The sequence below is a fragment of the Protopterus annectens genome, chromosome 12.part0 (assembly GCF_019279795.1).
Source record: "Protopterus annectens isolate FY-2018-M chromosome 12.part0, PAN1.0, whole genome shotgun sequence".
NCBI lineage: Eukaryota > Metazoa > Chordata > Ceratodontiformes > Protopteridae > Protopterus > Protopterus annectens.
This window is the reverse complement of record NC_056746.1, coordinates 750,881,366-750,902,700: the sequence shown is the minus strand read 5'-3', so window position 1 is coordinate 750,902,700 and position 21,335 is coordinate 750,881,366. Positions and strand designations below refer to the sequence as shown.

Below are 21,335 nucleotides of genomic sequence, written 5' to 3'. Positions count from 1 at the left end.
TTTGGTTGAGTGGCATACTGTTTAGGAGTGTTATGTGCCTCATGATTAGTGTTGTGTTGTGGTGGTCGAGTGCGTTTCTGCCTTGGAGGTCTCTGCTGTTTGGGTAGATTTTTATTGAGAGCCTCCGCAAAGGTGAGTGTGTGGTTTCTGTTTTTATGTGAAGGCAGTGCTGGTGTGTGTTCTGGAAGGCTATGTGTTCCATGTGGTGTGGTGCAAGTGTTGATCTTCTCCTGAACTGCTATTCCGGTCTTGGCTGTTGAGTGCGTGACTTCCAATTTGGATATATAAGTGCATCTCTCGGAAGTCTGAGTGTTGGGAGGTAAGAAGAGAGGGTTGTCAGTGCACATGAGGCAGTTGCTACATTGCCTCAGGATAAACTGCCGTAAATTCGACAAGCAAATAAACAATGTATCTTCAGGCACAAACCGACAGAAAACCAAAGAGTATACCAGTTTATTGTTAAGCGCTTTTCGTCGTAATTTTTTAACTATAGACGTAATAGATTTGTATACCTCTATTCCTCACTTAGAAGGAATCGAATGGGTAAACCTTTTTCTAGTAAACAAAGGTGCATCAACTAGTGAGACTTTTACAGTCATAACTTTGCTTGATATTATCTTAACTAACAACTATTTTACATTTAACAACAACTTGTATCTGCAAAAATGCGGAGTTGCAATGGGCTCACCATGCGGAGCCAGCTTCGCTAACACAGTAATGGTCAGTTGGGAAACCAATTTTATTTTCAATAACAGAGAGTGGACAACGTATATTAAGTACTATACTCGATTCCTTGATGATATCTTTATCTTATATCAATGCTCAAAAGAAACAGCAAATAACTTCCTACAATACCTAAACAACACTATAAACTTCTTCAAATTTACATCAGACTTCCAAGACTTATCTATAAACTATTTGGACGTTAATATATCTAAGGATTTAATAACTAAGCAGTATATTGCTAGAATACATAGAAAGGATACATTTTGTAATTCCTACCTCCACTTCACAAGCTTACATCCTTACACACAAAAGAAAGCTATAGTTAAAGGGCAATTAATAAGAGCAGCCCGTATGTCAACACTGTACAGTGACTTTTTGGCTGAATGTCAATTTTTAGAAACTTTATTCACAGAGAGAGGATACCCTATTGACTTCATTACAGACATCTCAAATGAAGTCAAGTGTAAAAGAGAAAACCGTATCATTGGACCAATTTTAGAAGTAAAAAACAGTACTAATGACCATGTGGTTAGACCTTCTAATTTTGAAACAGCCTTTGATAAAAATACTCATATAATAGATGAGAGAATACAGGCTAGTGGTAATTTTGGAAATAATAAAAAATACCAATATAGTTATATTACAACATTTAATATGGAAAGTAGTATCATGAGAAATATATTGTACAAAAATTGGTTAATAATACAACAATATAGAAATATAAATTCGAAGTTTTTAGAATACCCTACAATAGTTTTCAGAAAAGGGAAAAATATTAAAAATATCTTAGAATCAAGTACAATTAAAACTTTTAGTAATCGAATAGGAATGAATAATTGTGGCAGTTGTAGCATGTGCAAACACATGCATAGTGGAGAGAACATTACCATTAACAATAAAAAATACAAGATTAAATATAAATTCAATTGTAATTCAAAACTCATAGTCTATGTAGCTACGTGTACCTTTTGTACAGCGTTCTACATAGGCAAAACAGAACGCCGTTTAAAAGAAAGGGTTTATGAGCATACATATGCGATAGCTAATGCTAAGATAGAAAATGCTTTAGCAAAACATACGATTGCAAATGTAGGACATAGATTTAAATTTACAGCCATTGACCAGATTATAACTGGCATTAGAGGGGGGCCATACAACCTATTATTAGAAGATTGTGAACTGTCATGGCAACTGAGAACAAATTATTTTTACAAACCAGGATTAAATGAACACTGTAATATCCTCTGTTTACTGAAGTTGAAAAGTTTAGATAGAAAGTAAATACGTTTGATGTAGTTGACACTTTCAACAATGTATACCTTGTGTATTTATCTAGTTCTATTTTTTTATTTTCATTTTTATTTCTATAGTTAATCACAATAATATTATAATATTTTAATTGTTACATATATACATATATTTTAAATATACATTATTACATTATGGTTTTGTAGTAGCACATTATACTTCGTAAGATTTTAAATTAAATTATGTAAGTTTATTTAGCTTAGAGTTTTATGACCTAGTAATTGACGTGTATCACTTTAACTGTTTTATTTTCGGAATTGACATTGGTTATAAATTAACAATTTGGTTAATTTGCTTCCTGTGTGAAGAATTTGCCCCAATAGAGGGCGACGAAAAGCGCTTAACAATATACTGGTATACTCTTTGGTTTTCTGTCGGTTTGTGCCTGAAGATACATTGCCTCAGGATGCCCAAGTTCACCAGGTTAATAGGAGAAAGCACAGGGAACTGACCTTTAGACATGCCTGGAGGGGTGGGGATTAATAAGTACTGGAGCTGTTTCCTTGTAGAAAGTTTAGTGCCGTTAGCACTTTTGTGTGCTACAATAATTGCTACAAAAAGTCTGGTAAAGTGCTAGACTAATAAGCTAATAAAAGTGCAGGAGAGGAGAGAACTAGCAGATCTAAGGGAAAAATTGAAGAGCAGACTTTTTAGCACTGCTCGGAAGCTTACAAACAGTCTTGGATACACCAAATCTGTATCAGGGCTAGACTAGTTACAGGAAAGGTGGGAAACAAGCGCAAACGCAGGCCTTTAAACCAGAAAGTTGAAAGGGATGGAAAAACTGCCCAAACAGCCAATAAACTACAATTTCTGGGTCAGAAACCACTCCTCTTGTGGTAGTTAGGCTACCTAGTGCTTACCACTCCCACTGATAAGCTAGAAGGCTTCCCTCCAACACAGAAAGTACATGTTAGTGCACACGTCAGGATATTTGAGAGCCCCCAACCCCCCATGCTTTTCTTATTCATTCACATTTTTGCCTTGTTCACTCTTTTCCTGCTGCCTATATTGACCCTGACCTCTATGTATTTTTGCATTTGTTGCAGCCCTTTTCCCCTTGGGTCTACTTTTAAGTTGCTGAGTAGGTGAAGGATATTGGTAGCATCGTCCTTGCTGCACTACTCCTCCTTAGGCATACAAGTCTCCCTCCCCCAAAAGTATCCCTTACCTTTTATCCAGATTCTTCTAGTTTGTTCCCCAACTCCCTCTCACTGTGTTCCCAACATAGAGCCTTAGGTACTTGGGAAACTCTGTTTCTTATCTCACCTATTCCCTCTTCCCTTCTATGTTCCTAATCTTACTAACACTGTCCTTTTGTAGCTGCACCAGAGTCCCACCACTTCTTTAAACTTTCTGAATGCCTCTCTTATAGTTCCTCTTGTTGCAGACACATCTGACATTAACAGTCATCTGCATGTAACATAAAATTAGATTTTTACCCCCTCTTTTTCTTCAAACATTCCTAAATTATGTGTGATTTGCACTGACAGGTCCTCAAACAGACCTGGGGATAAGGGGCGTCCCTGACAATCTCCCCCTCTCTACCCTTTTCTCCTCAGACACTGCTCCATTTATGAGTATTTCAATTTCTGGGTCTTGGTATATGTCCTGTATCCAATGTATGAACTTTCCCCCACCTGTCTTTGGTGCAGTCTCTTCCATAAGAATTCCCACCTCACCATATAAAAGGATTCTGCAGGTCATTCAGCACAATCCTACCTTTCCCTTCCTGCTTCTCTTACGTACTGTGCATACATTCCAGCAGATCCCATTACTTTTTTCCTGCCTTCCTACCTTTCACAAAGCTATTTTGCCCTCCTTATGGAAATACTTCATCCAACCTTCTTGCTATCTTCATTAATCAAAGGAACAGGTCTATAGTAACCCACTTCCTCCCATTCTCTTCTCCTATAGGTATCATAGATATCCTACGCCTCCTCATACCCAAGTCCTGTATTTTCTTGTAATCCTCCTCTAGGACTTACCACATCCCCCTTCCTCATTTGTAGAATTCTAGGGAGGACATCTAGTCCTCCAGCTTTCCTCTCCTACATCCTGTATATCGCGTTTGTTATCTCATACATTGTTACTCCTTCGTTCAGCTTGTGTCTTTGTTCTTCCTCTAATATATATTCCTCTATATTCTTTCCCCAGTTCTATTCTAAAATTTCTGTCCCTTTCCACTGTTTGTAAATCTCCCTTTAGTACTCCTTGAATCTTTCCCTGATTATCTCACCCTCTTCTAAATATTATCCATTGCCTCCTCTTATAATGTATAGTCCTCTCTGTCCGCTTTTTCTTTTATTTCCTTGACAGCTATTTCTCTTGTGCCTCTCCCACTATCCAGCTGTAGTTCCACCAGTAGCAATTTTGAATTTCTTGCTTGTGCTAATTTTCCTCTATAATTACATTCTTATTGCATTTCCTCTAATCTGTAGTGCTCTCCTTGTACTTTCATTTCATCTAGATTCCTTCTGTATCATCTCTTGCTCTCCCTCCATCTCCTCAATCACTCTTCCTTATTTCATTCTCTTCTTTCCTTCTCTGCTCATCAGTTTTCCTCTGACAGTGACTTTGATCCCATCCCACCAGGATTCTTCCAGTTTGTCCTTGTCTTTCATACTGCTCTGCACAGACTTCCTTACAAGTCCTTGCAGTGCTTCATTGTTCTTTGTTCTCCTTCCACTTACAGCTAGCCCACCTCTCCCCCTTCTCATTGTTTTCTGTTCCAGCATACTTACTTTAAGTCTCACTGCTACATTATCTGATGTGTGTTTCTGTATTTGGATCTCTTCCTTTATCCCTACTAGGCTTTCCTTCTGTATGAACCTGTGTAACCTACTTGCCTGTGCCAAAATGACACTTGAAGGCATATTCCCTCCTGTTTCAATATCTTTCCCATTCATATGTCCAGACATCTTCCTCCTTTTATTTCTTGGTTTAATTTTTGTCTCATCCTTCTGTTCTATTTCCTCCTCCTGTACAACCTGTTGTTTTCCAGTTCTATGGTGATACTGTAGTCTTCACTTATTATTTCTGTTCCTTCTTTTCTTGTCTATGGCCAGTTAGCAAAAAAGTTCTTTTATAATCATTATTATTTGGAGCACTTGCATTTCCTATTGTATAGAGTACACATTCATCCTTTCCCTGCCACATGATCAAACTATCCCACTTTTTATTACTTTCGCTGAGGCTGTCTGAATCCCTTTATGAAGTACAATTGCTACTCCCCTCTTTCCTCCCCATCTTGCTGTCCATTTCTCCATTTGAGTAGTCATAACACAGTGGGCCGGATTCACGAAACCTCCGTGTAAGACTTAATATGTCTTACTCGGAGGCTGCAGTTGAACGGTATGACATCAGCATCCCATGCATATTCATGAGGGCATGCTGAATCATACCCAAGTTTAACACGGTCCGTGTAGGAAAGTAGGGGGCGTGTTTGATTGCTGAGTACAGCAAGGGGACACACCCCCAAAACAGTCAGAGTCCTGAAAGTAAACACCCACGAGCGAGTCCGCTGAAATGTCAAGGAACACAACACCACACATCCCCACAGACTAAACCCTACTAAAAATATGTAAAATGTAAAAATAGCAGTTTCCTTTTTTTTTTTATAACTTCCAAAATGTTTGCCCGCATTTGCGCGGGTATGCCCTTCGCTCAACCACAGTTAACAGATATGACATTGAAAAGCATATAAGGTCTACATATGCAAATTAAGCAAAGTAGCAATAGCGTAGCGGTACAGACATCGCCCAAAGAATAGGTAGTCACGGTTCGAGCCCCACAACATCCCCCTCTATGTTTCTTTAAATAAGTATGAAACAATTCCCAGATATATATAAATTTAATTTAAGTAAAATGTAATGAAATGGCCCATGTATTTCTGAACAAAACCTATATTATGTATATATAAAAAGGATCATAACTGTCCGTAGCTGAGCAGCGCTTTAACAAGTTTAATATGAGGACCCATAGCTGAGCAGCGCTTTAACAAGCTTAATATGAGTGCCAGTAGCTGAGCAGTGCTTTAACAAGCTTAATATGAGTGCCCGTAGCTGAGCAGTGCTTTAACAAGCTCAATATGAGTGCCCGTAGCTGGGCAGCGCTTTACCCAGCTTAATATGAGTGCTTATGGCTAAATAACGTGTTACCCAGTGTAAGCCGTTTGCGCAGAGTTGCGCAACACGCCAACCAGCTTACCGTCGGGCAACATTGGGCAAGCTGTAGCAAAGTCACCTTTACACAGACACACCTACTAGCCTGTCTAGACAGTAGTAAAATAAAAAAGCAATGGCAAGGATCGAACCCGGGATACTGTGCACCAAAGTCAAAGTACTGAACCACTAAGCCATGACAGTTGTACTGAGAAATACAGTATTACCATACATATAGGAATGAATGAAAATATAACCATGACAAAGCAGGTTTGCTGTAAGCAGAGAAATATCCAAAATGGCCAATCACAGATAAGTGTGGGAAAACCGGCATATATAAGCCCCATAGGTGGGAATACACACCATAACTGATTGTGGTACCCATTTGCAGTCAGGATGGCAGGTGCAGGAGAGGGAAATCGCTTTAGAGCACAAAGGTGGGGTGTTGAGGAGTCAAAATATATGGTTTGGCTCCTAGTCCATGATCATGAAGTGCAACTCATACAGGGCCAGGTTCAATGGGGAGCGTATAAGGCAGAGGCGTGGAACCGGTTGGCACATGATCTCACCAGTGCCAAAGGCATTCTGAAGACTGGTGAACAGGTCTGTCACCACCATGCGGACCTGAAGCGACGACAGGAGGACCAACTGAACCGATGGATCCAGGAGGCCCGCCAAATGCCCAATGTCCCACTACTGAGTACGTATCCATGTAATTAAGTATGTAAGAAATTCTATCCTAGCCTATAGTATGGATAGGTATGTTACAATATTCCTTCATTTATATTACAGCTGCAGGTGTTCGTTCCACGAATCGGCAAGCCTATGCTGATAGGCTGGCGAGGTTGCGCCACCAGGCAGGTTAGTAATTATTCTGCTGGTATTGTTATAGAATATAAGTGGGACAGCTTGTAAAAGAGTTCAGTGTTGTAACCCAGTAATAAAGGTGAAATAAGCCTAGAAGAAAGATTCTGCTAGTATTGTAAGATTAGATAAGTGACACAGCCTAGAAAAGAGTATTGCAATCCAGTAATAAAGATTAAACAAGTCTCAAATAGAGTTTCCACTTGTATTGTAATATCAGATAACTGCTTCAGCCTGAAAATGAGTGTTGTAATCAATCAACAAAGGATAGACAACTGTCAAATACATCCTTGTAAATTCTGCCATATGAAATAAGTGAGTCAACTGGAAAGGATTGTTGTAACCCAGTAATAAATGTTAATAAAGCCTATAATTAAGTACTATCCTGAAATGTAAATATAAAATAAGTGAGAGAGTGTGAGAAAGAGAGTTTGAAGCTACCAAGACATCTGTAATAAGTCTGGAATAAAGGTATACAGCATTCACTACATAATGAAATGAATGAGAAAGCCACAACCAAAGAGTGAAATGTCTTTACAGAACCTGGACTGTGTCCATCCCAGAATTTGGATATGTTGCTGTACCCTTGCATTATGGAGATAGTATGGTTGTTTGAAATGCTGAACATACACAGTTGTCTAGACCCATATAAATCAAATGTAGCAGGATGCTTTACCTGAACACAGCCAGATATGAACATATATGAATAAAAATGGAATGTATATTAATGTAGCAGTAACATCCCCATCACCAACATTCCTAAGGTTACATACAGGAAACTGTACTAATACATGCAGAGGATGCATATCTGCATCTACTAGGAATGTACAGTACATGTATAGGTAGTTTACGTTGTTAATGTAATATTTCTCCACCCTACCCTATTTTCACAAATTATGCCATTCCACACCAAACTGGGTATGTGTATTCACAATTAATTCCCATGGACATTTGTCCTGTTGGTTTATACATATCTGCATGTACGTTGATGCATGTGCCCTGTTCACATATCCAAACCTGATGGCCTGTTGCCACCAATCAACCCTGCATGCTGTTGGAATGTCCACTGTTGTTCTAAATATGCATGTGTTATGCTTGCTGTTCAATGTTCGGAATTCATGTGTGTTTGATTAATGGGAATACTGGTGCATGCTGTTACAACTAATTTTGAATGGTGTTGTTTGTTACTAACCCAAAATACCATAAAATACTGCTAAACATAGGACAACAGGGAAGGCGAGTTCCAGCAGACCCACCTCTCGCAGCTCAGCTGGCGAGTGCACCTGGCACCAGTGCCCAGGCCGGGACGTCCTCCTCCGGTGGCCCTGTGCCACCTTCGGGTGGAAGCACTGCAGGGGATGGGGCTCGTCCCCCCTCTGCAAGCGTGGCCGGAGGAGAGCCTCCACTCACCCTCCATAGGGTCCGGTCTGTGGTGCGTAGTGAGATCAGGCGTTCTGTGACTGATCCCCTACGCCAGCTTGAGGTGAGAGTGGCGCAACTCACGGGTGTGCCTGCCCATCCTATCCAGCCCCCAGCACAGCCCTGGCCTGGGCTGTGAAGGCGCAGTGGTAACTGCCCATGGGTGGGGATCTCAGTTCCACTGTTGCCATCTGTGGGCTCATGGGCTTGCGATATCCAAACATCCGTCCCCGTCAATTGTGTGTACCCCCCCACGTGTCATACTCCGCCCCTGTATCTGTCTTGTTTGTCTTGTCTGTTAACCTCCCCAACCTACCTCCCCAAATATACCTACTTCCTGTACCTCATATTCCACTCTCACCTGAAAAAAAAATAAAAAAAGGGCACTCTGTTCCCACAAAAAAATTACGCCCTGTACATAGCTGCCCATTTTGCATACATGTCTGCTGGACATGTAAACTGATAATTACAATTGGCTGTACAACATATTTTGTTCTCCTCACCCCTCTCTCAGGGGTGGAAGGTGTCAAATCTCACTCTAAATTTCTAACATATGCACAGCTGTTGCTGGTAAAGAATTGGGCAGCTATGGGCCTTCCCTACATCCTTCCTGCACATCCCGAGCTTGTTTTCCTACTGTCCTACCCTCTTTGTGCCCCCTTTTTCACCACTTTCCTATTTCCCCATTTTCTTTTCTTTAAAAGAAAATAGCGCGGGTGTTAGCGGGAGTAAGCACTTTTAAGCAGTAGTCAGTGGGTGTGCGCTTATGTGCGCTTAGCTAAGCGTACATAAGTGTAGCTAAGCGTCTCACAAACCCGCTTACAACTGCTTAAAAGTGCCTTAGTCACTCTGTATGACAAGGCCTGTAGTCTGCTCCCCCTGTCAATCTCGAACCCAGGACCTTGGAAACACTAGACTGCATGAATTACCACTCAGCCACAGCAGATATACAATAACTTGGTGCTGAAAGAAATATATCATGAAATACAAGGAGTGAATGTCAGGGAAAATAGGAAGGCCATTACACAAAGCTTGTTCTGTGTATCTTTACTGGCAATTCTTGCGGAACTGCATTACATTAGTGTGATAAGAGAAAAAGCCATGCTAGTAGGTAATAATGTTACAGTAGCACCTTACAAACCCCACACAGTATCAGAGCAGGATAAACACAGCCATATTTGAATAGATAAGAGGCCAGACTTCCCAACTGTGACTGATTTGCAGGGATGTCACTGATTTGCAAACGAATGTTACCTGTGCCCCACTGACTCCCTGTGAAATGTACTCACAGTAGGCAGAAAGGTGGGGAATCCCACATAATGGTAACTGTCAATAAGTTACAGTAGACACTACTTGCATGTCAGAAATGGTATAGTAATACATATGCCCAAAATACCCCACAGTCACAACTGCAGAATATCTGAAATATATCACGGGTGTATCCCACTGATATATACCTTTCCCTGAGGCTGGTCAAATATATACCTGAGAGTGTCAGAAACACACAGGCATATCAGCCTGTCTGCTGTTAAACACTCTGCGAATAGCTGTAGAATTACTTCCACAAGCATGCCCTTATGTAGGAGTACAACACAGAAATATCAAAGGATGTAGCCATTTAACATACTAATGACAGTATAGCAGTCCACAAGCACTGCATGTGCCTGATATTCATAATTGCTAGTACAATATACTTAGTTGTCCTCACCCCTCTCTCAGGGGTGGAAGGTTTCAAATGTCACAGCAAATGTCAAACATATGTACAGCTATTGCAGTTAAAGAAATGTGCAGCTATGGACCTTCCCTACACCCAGCCTGCACATCCCTAGCTGGAGTCCCCACTGACTTCCTGCTTCCCGCTTACAACTGTTTAAAAGTGCCTTATTCACTCTGTATGACAAGGCCCCAGTACTGCTCAGCAGCAAAATAAAATACCTTTGTAAGTGTCAAACCCAAGACCTTGGGCTCACCAGACTGCATGAAGTACCACCAAGCCACAGCAAACATATAAGAACTTAGTGCTGAAAGAAATATATCATGCATTACAATGAGTGAATGTAAATGGAAAATAGGAAAGCCATAGCAACACATTCCAGTAAAGACAAATATCAGGCATTCAAGGAGTGAATGTAAAGGGAAAATAGAAAAGCCACAGCAACACATTGCAAGAACCACTGTTGTATGCCAGTTAATCCACAAATCCCACAGGAAAGTACATACTCCCATGTAAACAGTGTTAGCATTAGCAGGTGTGAGTTAACATACACACTGAGAAGAGTGCACTGGAAGAAGCAACAGTCAGGTTTCAGTACAACATGCATTTCACTGGCTACAACACAGCCTCAGATATGAGAGATATACCAACCTTCTGACTGACACAACAGTGTGCACAGCAAACCAGCATGGTCCCCACCTTGCAAAACTGAAAGGCCTACGCCTACCTAACCTATCATTTTATAGCAGTGTCCTGAAATCACAGTGAGAACTGCAATTACCACACAGCAGGCTGCACGCAATTACTGAATGTTGACAAACCAATTGGTGCAGAGGCCATCACATGCACATGTGCAGATACCTACAAAAGCAGCCTGTACTGCCAGTCCACACATGCAATAATATCATTGCAGCAACTGGAGGGAGAGGGAGAGAGAGAGAGAGAGAGACAGAGACAGAGACCAAAAAAAAAAAAGCCAGCAAGCCAGCAAGCAAGCCAGCCAGCAAGCCAAAAGAAAAAAGCTGTCAGAGACAAAGGTAATGTTAACTACATAATCTAATAATCTACATACTGTGAACCCTCCATATGTGTTAACAGTCTGTATCTATATGTATATGCAGATGTGCACAGGGCAAGGGACATACTGCAACTGTTAGTGAAGGCTGGACATGCATATGTAGTTGAAGGTTGCTATGTGCACATATCAATATAGGTTGTAGTGTGTGGCATTGAAAACAGCATGCAGTGCAGGTATATGTCATGTGGTGGTGAACTTCTGTGGGACTGAGCCAGTGAGGCCTGCTACAGCTATACGGCCTGAGGACAGCATAATGCATTCTGCACAACACTCTGCAATATCATTACAGAATGGTATGTCTCAACTGTTTCAGAAGTGATATTCCCACCATGAAAGGTGGGCAGTCTATGTGCCTACATGTGCATGTATATTAACAGCAATGGATGCTTAGAAGTGTGTGTATATATATATATATATATATATATATATATATATGTATGTATATATATGTGTGTGTGTACATAGATAGAGAGGTATGTATATACAGAGATATGCAGATAGAATATGTATATACATGTAGATATAATACATACATATATATACATATATATACATATGTAGATACATATATACAGATAGATATGAATGTCTATAGATATGTATACATATATCTATATATAGTTATATAGAGCGGTGTGTGTGTGCATATATGTATATGTAAATATGTATATATATTTACATATATATATATATATATATATATATATATATATATATATATATATATATATATATATATATATATATATATATATATATATATATATATATATATATATAAAGAGAGAGTGAGAGAGGGGGACATGGGGGCAGATGTACTGCAACAGGTGCCTGGTGACCAAGGCATGGACTGAACACCAGTGTTGCTACTGCAGTACCATACCTCATTCCAAAACATGTTATCCACTAACTACCTGCCTACCACTGGTGGTGTCAGAAGGGAACATGGGACACAGGTGTAAAATAGCCTCCCCTTTGATATCCACAGTGGCACACTAGTCTTGTAATCCTTGTACATGGTACATGTCATCACAAAAGGTGTGTCAGCTAGGGAAATGTAAGTCAGTGTGCCCCGCTACACCTCACAATGTCCTATGCAGTATGTACCTCCCATGAGAACTACAGCAAGTGGAAAGGCCACAGACATACCTAACAAAGACTGATAATGCCCTCAAACACATTCCCTATGCAGACTGACTCACAAAACCACAGCTAGAGTGCCTTGCATACTTCCCACACAGAGGTTACCACTGCTGGACATACAGAGTTATGTCACACCCATACCAGTCGGCCAACCACCATGGCAACACCTCACAATCCATCCAGCCTACATGACCTAGGGCCCTAATCCTTGTCACCGCACTAAACAGCACATGCTGAAGGTACAGGTTTCTATACACAAATATGCCATACTCTGGACTAAACCACCCAGCATTAACAAACAAGGCTCCTTATTAGTAGATGTCATACATACCCCTGATGAATGTTATGGAGATAGGTAATATGCCCTGTGAGTCACCTCTGTGTAACCGTTTCACAGGAGCAAGTAAAATCACATTACATGTGTCCCAAAGGGCAGGGTAGCATATGGCTAGGCTGCCCTAGGCCCAGGGCCAATAGCATAGTACCTACCTACGACACAATGCACACACACACATGCACTCAGTGCAATACCAGCTATGTGAGGTTGAATGAGCATGACACTGACTGTGTGCAAGGTCTGTAAAGGTGTGATAGCTTAGCGTGAGTTTGTGTCTGTCATGGTAGTTTGTGTCGAAGGTGTGAGGCCAGAGAAAGATGTGTCAGTTATCGGGATGCAAACATAGTAGATTGGCATATGTTGTGCTGGAGTTCCCTGTGTACGACTGTGGTGTCCCATCGTAGGCAGAAGCAATACATGTATGCTCATTAAGTGGTACTGCTGTTGAATCCAGCTCACATATGAACTGTTGTACTACCTGAAGTTGTAGGCCTAAACACTACAGTATGGTGTATGTTCACATTCCCTGGTAACACTGTTGGGTGTGTTTCCTGTAGTCTGCACAAATTACATACCTCATGCATAGGTATCTGTAAGTAGGGGCACACAGTACTATAAGGTACACAGTTAATGCTCATCTGTGTCATCATACATTTGTGTGTTGTATGTATGTGTAATATGTGTGTAATGATGCCTGTACCATGGCCTCAATCACATGTGTGTTACAGGGTATGTGTGTGTATCTGGCAGCATGTATACTCTGTGACAGCAGTATGCTGGCTATATTAACAACTGTGCACATATGTCAGGTAGGGGTATGGCATCAAAGACTAGGGTGGATTACCATTTAAACTGTAAATGTGCATTGCATTCATTGCATGGGATGACAATATTCTTCATCCATTAACTTGATACATACCCCCAGTGTGAGGTTGTGCATTGTATCCCAAACAGTGTGCCGAGTGCTGGTGTATACTAGTTTGTTGTATGAAGTGTGGCAGTCACTGTCAGATAGTTGTGGGCTGAGCATTGATCTGTGGTATCGAACATGTGTATCCCCTGATAGACAGACAGATGCTATGTATGGCAATTAAGTGATATCAGTACATTAGAATATTAAGTGTGACACATGACTTGCTGACATATTTTTCTTTTCCTTCCAGGATGATGGTGCATCAGCTTAACCCACCTTATACAGCAGCAGAGGATCAGGAGATCCACCAGAGCCTGGTGCAAAATTTCTCTGTGCTGTTTTCCAGGACCAGCCAGAACCAGCATGAGAGGGCTGCACTGTGGCAAGATATTGTCCGTCAGGTAAATAACATAGGCATGCATAACCAGACATATGAGCAGGTACGCCATCACTGCAGTGATTTAATTAGAGATGTCCAGCAGCGTGCGTCTGATATCCACAGACAACAGCTTGCCACAGGTGGTGGGGTACCTATCCACCCCCCCTCACCAGTGTGGAGGAGCACCTCCTAATTGTTGTGGCTCCAGGCCAACAACAACAACATCCACAAACATGTGTCATCATGGAGGCTGGAGCCACCCAGCACGTTGAAATGGAGTGTGCAGGTAACATGCCATATCTGTAGTTGACTGTTCTCTGTACTGGTAGTTTATGCATGTGTGAGATATGTACTGTGTGTGTAGCTGTTAACCTGCCTATTCTTCTGCAAGATTGATATTCTGAGCATAATCTGTACACCTGTGAAAGCCACCTGTTGTACTACTGTACTTTATCATACTCACAGTATCAATGGCACAGTTGTGGCCACTGGCAATCACTGTCATATTTTTGCAGGTCCCTCTGGAGTAACAGCAAGTGTGTAATAACAATACTATTGCTAATGACATATGCATGTCATATGGAGGTGTAGTGTGTGCACATGTAACACCTACGCATAATGCATGCTGTGCATGTTTGCTGTGAGACTATGCATATCCTATTATTCTCAGTAGCTGCTTCACTCACATGCAATACACAGAGCATGACACACGTTTGGCAACACAGTACTGGACATTGTATAGGCATACCTGATACACATGTACACAGCACACACATGTTTGGCATAGACACTACACCTTAGCCTGCCATGTCCAATTATGACACCTGCTGTATGGCCACCCTTCAGTATCCCACTTATCCTCTACGCAGCACACATAATATACCTGAGGGGTAGAGGCCTACCATGTCTTTGTGCAACATTCTTGAACAAATAATACATTCATGTTAGGCAATGCTCACTATTGGCCACTTTACACACCCATGTAACAAGTGGCTGTGTAATTGTGGATGTAGTCATGTTACTGCACTTCAGGTATAGCATGCTAGCTGCCTGTCTGGCACACATTATTACTGTTGACTGACCACAAGAAGCATGTTGATCATGGCTCATGTTACTACAACACGTCCAGTTCCACTGACCACAAAAGTACACACAGCAGTTATTGTGTAGCACCGTCATGTGTTGTGTGTGTGTGTGTGTGTGTGTAAATATATGCACCCACAGCTTGTAACACTTGCACAACATTGTTATGTCCTTGTACACACTGTGTCCCAGCGTGGAGACAATCACTGACCAACTACACACAACCATCAAGTACACGTATACTGTCATTAACTAGGGCTGTCTACACTTGCACTGCATGTTCCTGTGCAACACATAATATGCATGCTGACATGTGTGCAGTGATGTTTTTCCTTGTGATACTGTCACCCACCCTCAAACAGTATTGTGTATGTGTTGGATTGCAAGTGTGTCTGTGTTTGTATCTGCTGTACTAAGGAGTGTGCCTGTGTACCTGTGTGCCTGTGTGTATGTGCGCCTGTGTGCTTGAGTGCATGTGTACATGTGCGCCTGTGTGCATGTGCGCATGTGTGCATGTGTGCCTGTGTGCATGTGCGCATGTGTGCCTGTGTGCTAACATTGTGTACACATTTGTAAACTGTGTTCCCTATCTTCTTCTCACAGGTTCTGATGTTGCTCTGGTGGAGTGCAGCAGGGAACCTGAAGCCACTGCTAGGGATAGTGATAATGATGATACATGTGTAATGTCACAGGGAGGTGTGACAGGGTCTGTCGTTGGTCAACCAATCAACACTACAAAGCAATCAACCCCATCAATGTGCACAGTCATCCTGCCGATACATCCATTGTCACCAATGTCCTTAGCTGAGGGACAGCATACAGTGGGCATTGACCAGGGTAGTGTGGTATTACTGGCACATGCATCTTCTCACAGCAGCCATGGCCAGATTCCTGACATGGTACCACACAGGCAGATGTCCAGGGGTTCTCGTGGGAGCATCCGTGGTCGTACTGCCCCTGTCAGACATGCCCACAGAGGTCTTTCAACCATAGCTATGTTCTGGGCTGTAATGCAGGCACAGGCACGTATGGAACGGTACACCAGGCAGGGTCTGAGGGAGTTAGAGCACACCGCACCGCTATGAATAACACTATGCGTGACATTGCGGCTGCATCCATAATATCAGCGAGGTCATTGATAGACGTTGTGGGGACACATTAGATCTCTTCCACAACTACATGTCCAGGAGCCAGGACAGTGCAGGACGGTTGAGGCGTCGATGTGGACGTATGCCAGCAACATCATCAGCTGGCAGTTGTCGCGGATGACAACAAACCTGCAGCCGCTCCCATAGTGCCAGTACCAGCCCCAGCAATGCTGGGTCTGTGCTGTCATTACACTGTCCGAGAAGACCACGTGCACGTGGCTCTGGACAGTCCCAGCAGGGACATGTGTCCAGTCAACAACCTACTGCTTCTGATGACAGTACCCAGTCTGGCTTAGTACCTGATACTGTCCATAGCACCCCTGCCAGGCACAGGTACAGTGTCCGTGGCCAGAGACAGTGATCTGTATGACCTGGCAGGTACAGTCTGTGGCTGTCCACGAACACCCGTATATGGCAGCCACATGGTGGAACTGTGTGCAAGCATACACACACACATAATGCTAACACCTAGGGCTAACACATACACACACATCGCATCAACATTGCCCAATGTTGTACTGTTGTCCCTCACTAACACACACACACATACATGTCGATTGGATGTGTCAATGGCAGACTCTGGCAAACCAAGTATACACCTTGTGCATATGATGAAACTGTGCCACCTCCTGCCATCTGTAACATTGATGCAGGAACAGGATAGCATGGTGCTGATGCACAGGGTGACTACATAGCACTGTAGTAATAATATCATGTTAACAGTACAGTGTAATGATATTGTTGTGGGTATATTCGAGCATGCATGATGCATTAACTATGATTGTCATTGTAGTTTTGTATACACCAGTGTTAGTTCCCAAAGTGTACTGTCTGCACATGTGCCACATGACTGTTGTGTGTACCAGTGCCTGCATGCGTTGGGGTGTGGACAGTACATGTGTGATGTTTGCAGCACAGAGTTGCAGGTGTACATTTGTGGACATGGTTAGCATGGAACATGACATGGTTTGACAGTATGCTGTGGGTGATACGGTTTTCATATGTCAATGGTCTGCATTCTGGTACTATACACAGCCTACATAGCCTGACATTCCGTGGTCATTACATGGTGTCTCCTCAACTGATACACAGATGTAGGAACCTGGTGTAAGTGATATCCCTGCAGTACTACACTACACTATACCAGTAGCCATTCTTACTGAGCCCCACACATCCCTGGGAACAATACTCTTTGGCATATAGCAGTCTCACATACATGTCAACACACTACGGATATGTCCATCCACGACTGCAAATGCATACAGTGACCTACAATGCATTCTACACATGACACACCTAACCACTACAAGGGTATCATACAGATACCTGTTGTCCAAGCCATGCTGTACGCAACTGTAGCATTGTCATCGGCATGTAGTTAACATAGTATTCCAGCAGTACCATGTAGGTGGTAGCACCCATCATGTAAAACGGGTAATGGTGTGTACATGTGGACAAGTGTTATCTTGTCTATCCTGTGATATTCACATTTCCAAAGGTATTCTGCAGTCCCTCGGTGTATCACCTAAGCAAGACGGTGTCTGTATGCATATTGGCAACAGTTGCCATACACCTACACTGGATGTCCATCACTCACAGACTTTGCTGTGTTTTAACATGTCTGACATATACTCCAGACATGATCCCTCACCCACATTAATCTATCAAAGCTTTCATGGGTGTGTGTCACATAGTTGGCCTAGGACACAGGTCACTGCAGTAGCCTGCATTGTCACCAACATACATGTATGGCCTAAGGTCTATTAAGCTGCGGCACATGATGGCAGAGGTAACAACTGAAATCATATGAGGCAGCTTCACACACAGGAACTATTAAAGGTCACAGGTACATATCTGTATGTGGCACACACATACCTGATGTGTGCATTGAAATTACTGTTATAATAATATGTCATACAATAATAAAAGCAAAACACACAACACATTGACAAACTGTGTGACAAACACACACATGTCATTTGTAGGATTCAAACCCCTACCTAACTATGTTATGATACTTGAGAGAGACGCATTAGCACGGCACGCTATTCGCATTACTGGATGATTTCCCTTCTCCTGCTGTATTTATAGGGTGCTGACATCATCAGTCTTTCCAAAGAGGAATGTACGTCTTTTAATGTGTTATCCCAGTCTTCAAAAAGGCCATTCCTTTCACAGAGAATTACATACATGCACACCCCCTGCCACCCCACACACACACAGCGTTTGCAGGATTCAAACCCCCTACCTAACTATGTTATGATACTTGAGAGAGACGCATTAGCACAGTGCGCTATTTGCATTACTGGATGATTTCCCTTCTCCTGCTGTATTTATAGGGTGCTGACATCATCAGTCTTTCCAAAGAGGAATGTACATCTTTTAGTGTGTTATCCCAGTCTTCAAAAAGGCCATTCCTTTCACAGAGAATTGCATACATACACCCCCCCCCTCTTGGTGAGGTACTTTTGGGGTCTTTCCAGTTGCTGCAGGTGTCTGGTAAGGTACATCCCACAAGGGGCATTGTACTCAATTATGGGCCTGATGAGGGATGAGTAAAGAGGCATGATGACCTCCCCTGATCTAGATGTGAATACCTTCATGATTAGGTGGGCTATATGAAATGTTTTTCTAAACACTTTGGCCATGTGGTTGTCAAATGAGAGATTGCTATCAACTTGGGTCCCCAGGTCCCTTATCACTTCTTCCATACTTAATGGATTACCACCTATGTGGTAATTTGTGTGCACTTAGTATTTGCCAAACGAAATGACTACACTTTTTTGTGTTTAGCTTGAGGACATGGCTCTGGCACCAGTTGTCTGTTTCTATGAGGCCCTTTTGTAGGATGCTTGTGTCGGCTAGAGGGTCGATTATGGCGCCCAATTTGCAGTCATCTGCAAACATGTTCAGCCACAGTCCTTCTGTGTTGGCCTGTACCTCCGAGAAATATATACCAAACAAGGGAGGTCCCAGGACTGAGCCTTGTGGGATGCCACTTGTAGCTGGTTTGTGGTCTGACATGGCTCTAGCATTTCTGACCATGTGGGTTCTGTCCTTGAGCCAGTTTGCAACCCATCTAGTGACATAGGGGTTTACATTGAAGCTGGTGAGCTTATCTATAATGACCAAGTGGGGTATTGTATGGAAGGCTTTTGCGAGGTCCAGGTAGGCTGTGTGGACCACCTTCCCCTCGTCAATGGCCTTGGCGACTGTTTCAAATGACTCAACCAGGTTTAAGAGGCAGGATCTGCCCTTAACAAAGCCAAACTGGGTAGGATAGAATGTCTGTAGGTCCCCAATATCTTTATTTCTGAGGTCCATGATGATCCTTTCCATAGCTTTGCAGACCAAGCTAGTCAGGCTTCTGGGCCAATAGTTTGCAGTATCCATTGAAGCACCACTTTTATGGAGAGGGAACACTGTTGCTGTACACTGCTCTTTGGGTACATATCCTGTGGTAAGGCTGAGACTGAACAGTGGTTTTATGTTTGTGTTCAATTCTTCTTGGGGTTCATGTTGAACACAGCCCAGGACACTGTCTGGTCCCATTGATGCTGTGTGATTTGCTTTGGAGAGGCTGGCTGTTACCTGGGCATCCGAGATGTCAGGGGGCCAGCACTCTGCTGGGATAGATATTTGCCCTTTTGGTGGGGAGGGGGGGAAAGTTTGTACTGAACCTGTCAGCTCGGATGTTGTCAATGTCTGTGGGTTTGGTGTATTGTTTGTCATTTTGGACTAATTCTGAGCATATCTGGGAATTCCCACCCAGGTTCCTAACATAACTAAAGAAAGCTTTGTGATTATCCTTAGTGTCCTGTACAATTTTTCTCTCTAAGCTGGCCTTAGACGATTTTATGAGCGCCCATAGTTTTTTCCTAATGCTGATCAGAGATGCCTTCCCTTTTTGGGATTTTGCTCTATCATGTAGTAGCTTCCTCCTTCTATTGTATAGTTTGTTTATGGCTGGGGTCCACCAGACAGGACGTCTGCCTCTGGAGGATTGGGTCTTGGTTTTATTTGGGATTGCATGATCCATGCATTCCTGAAGGTGTTCATAGAATGCGTTTATAAAGGATTCTGAGGTCTGGGCCGTATTTTCCTAGTAAACTCTTTAAGTGGTGATAGCTGTTGACAGGATCACTTCAGAGGTGAGATATGACTCAGCAGCATTGGGTGTACAACATTTATATATGCAATGTTAAATACTTCTATATGCTGAAGCACTGTACTACAGAATACCAAAGCCTTGATTACAGATGTAGCCACAGGTCTTTCTTCGTAATATTCAGCACAAGTGCTCTGAGATTATCTGTTCCTTAGGTCTCTAGCAACTGAGGTATTGAAACTCTCTCTACAATATGTTTACACTTACAGTCACAGTTGGCATAATGGTTAAATCTTCGCTTGCCACGCACAAGGTACAAGGTTCAATCCGGACCTCTGGCCTTTGCCATGTTCTCCATGCATCTCTGTGGGGCTAGGAAGAAATACTGGTTGTCTAAAAAAAAGGCTAAGACAGCAGTTTCAATAGCAAAGAACAATGCATCAGAGGCACTACCAGTTTCTGGAGAGTAAGTCAGTGGATGGCACAAATAAAGTATACCAGGTTGCAAGGAAAAGACAAAGATAAACAAGATAGTCAGACATTCTTCATAACAGATGTCAGCAACAACCTGCTCACCAGTCCACACGATATCAAAGTCAGATGGAAGGAGTACTTCCAGCAGCTTCTGAAAGAAGAAAACCACACAGAAGCTGTACTGCACCAGACACAGCCTACAGTGAGCGAACAGGAGGAGCCCACCTTACAGGAAGTAAGATCTGCACTAAGGAAAAAGAAGTCAGGAAAAGCAGCAGGCTTAGATGAGGTCATAGAAGAGATGATAAAGAAGCTGGGTGAGACAGGGGAGAAATGAGGGTACTCATAGCAGTGTGGAGAGAAAGGTGTATCAGAGATGACTGGAGAATAAGCATACTTGTACCAATGTTCAAGAAAGTACAGCTGTGTAAAATCTTACCATAACAGCAGAAACAGAAGATGCCCTTCTCTTCACTGT

General features: G+C 42.4%; 1 protein-coding gene across 2 annotated transcripts in view; it reads right to left on the bottom strand.

Moving 5' to 3' along the window:
* DECR2 (2,4-dienoyl-CoA reductase 2) overlaps positions 1–21,335 on the bottom strand; it is a 2,028,638-nt gene that overhangs the window by 490,533 nt on the left and 1,516,770 nt on the right. The window lies entirely within an intron of this gene.